A 1,694-nucleotide genomic window follows, 5' to 3' on the forward strand; every position below is an offset into this window, starting at 1 on the left:
TGGGGCTAGTCGCCGGGATCTGTTGCAGGGGAATCACTCCCCCAACAACTGATAGCCTTCCTCTAGGTCTGTTGATATTACACAGTACTAATGGAGCATGTGGGCTTTCCATCAGTTACACCTTGCCCTTCCCACATTGTGACTTTTTCTGTCTATACAGAATTCATTATGCTTCATTTCCTACTCATACCTAATGTGCGCCTCTCTGCACCCTTGTGTGTGACCTACAATTAGAATTCTTCAGGGATTGTGGTGTTCTATTACTCATGCCATTCAACGTCAGCAGAAAAATATTTTGATAATTGATGTTAAAAAATGTGCCTTTGTTTCACTGTGCCTCACATTTCTTTTTGGGTATAATTTTCTTAATTTTACCCTTAAATACAAAATGAGAAAAAAAACTGGGATGTATACAGTAGACTATAAGAGAGGATTCAATATGAAACAATAAATTTCCATCTCAAAAAAACCTATATAATAGATACTCCACATTGTTTTCAAAGCTGCCAGCTTTTCTTTGTTTCCTTGTTGTTCTCTGCTGTGTACTTTTACTTTATTTTTTCCTTCTCCTACTCCCATCCACCCTAGAGAAGGCTACAATTAAATGTAGAGTGCCTCACATTTTAAAAATGTTTCGCACAAGAAACTTGAGTCCCTTAGGAGTACTTAGTAATTTCCCAAAAGCTTTCTTCTTCATCGTTAATTCTTGGCCCAGCTTACCATTTATTCACAGGGTCTGTCCAAGATATATCTAGTAGTGAAGTAGCTCTATGGATTTTCCATATAAATAAATATCATATTCTATAAAAGACATTCCTTATCCATTTGGATTTTTCTGTACAGAAATTAGTTTAAATTATTTTGAATAATTATTTATCTCACGAAGGAAGTTTGGCAGTATTCTAGGAATTGATGCAGTCAGCATAATGTTCTCAGAACCAGGAGCATCTGGAGGACCTCATTATTTATAAAGAATACATATTCTAGGCCTATATCCCAAAGAGATTATACAAATGAGAAAAGAACCCCTATAATATTTATAGCAGCTTTTTTTTTGTGATGGCAAAGAATTGGAAATCAAGAAAATGCCCTTCAATTGGGGAATGACTGAGCAAGTTGTGGTATATGAATGTAGTGGAATACTATTGTGCTATAAGAAATGAAGAGCAGATGAATTTCAGAAAAATATGGAGAGACTTATATAAACTGATGCTAAGTGAGGGGAACAGAACCAGGAGAACATTGTACACAATTACAGACACATTATATCTGTGGTGACTGACTTTGATGGACTGAGCTCATCTCAGCAATGCAAGGTTATAACACAACTCCAAAGGACTCATGACAAAAAAGGTTATCCACATCCAGAAAAAGAAGTCTGAATGGAGATTGAAACAAACTACTTGATCTCTTTGTTTTGTTTTGTTTCTTCTTTCTAATTATTCATTCCATTGGTAATAATTCTTCTTTACAACTTGACTAATGTTTAATGTGAAGGCATATGTAGAACCTATATCAGATTGCATGCTACCATGAGGGAGGGGAGGAGAGAAAGGGGGAGAAAATTTGGAACTCAAAAAACTTGTAGAACTAAATGTTGTAAACTAAAAGTAAATAAATTTTTAAAAAAAGAATACACATATTCATTTGTACTCTGTATTCATGACAGTGGCAGATACCTTTGGTGAGTACAC

This window comes from Petaurus breviceps, unplaced genomic scaffold (genome assembly GCF_028583685.1).
Source record: "Petaurus breviceps papuanus isolate PSGF00001 unplaced genomic scaffold, PetGlider_PUasm1.0 227, whole genome shotgun sequence".
NCBI lineage: Eukaryota > Metazoa > Chordata > Mammalia > Diprotodontia > Petauridae > Petaurus > Petaurus breviceps.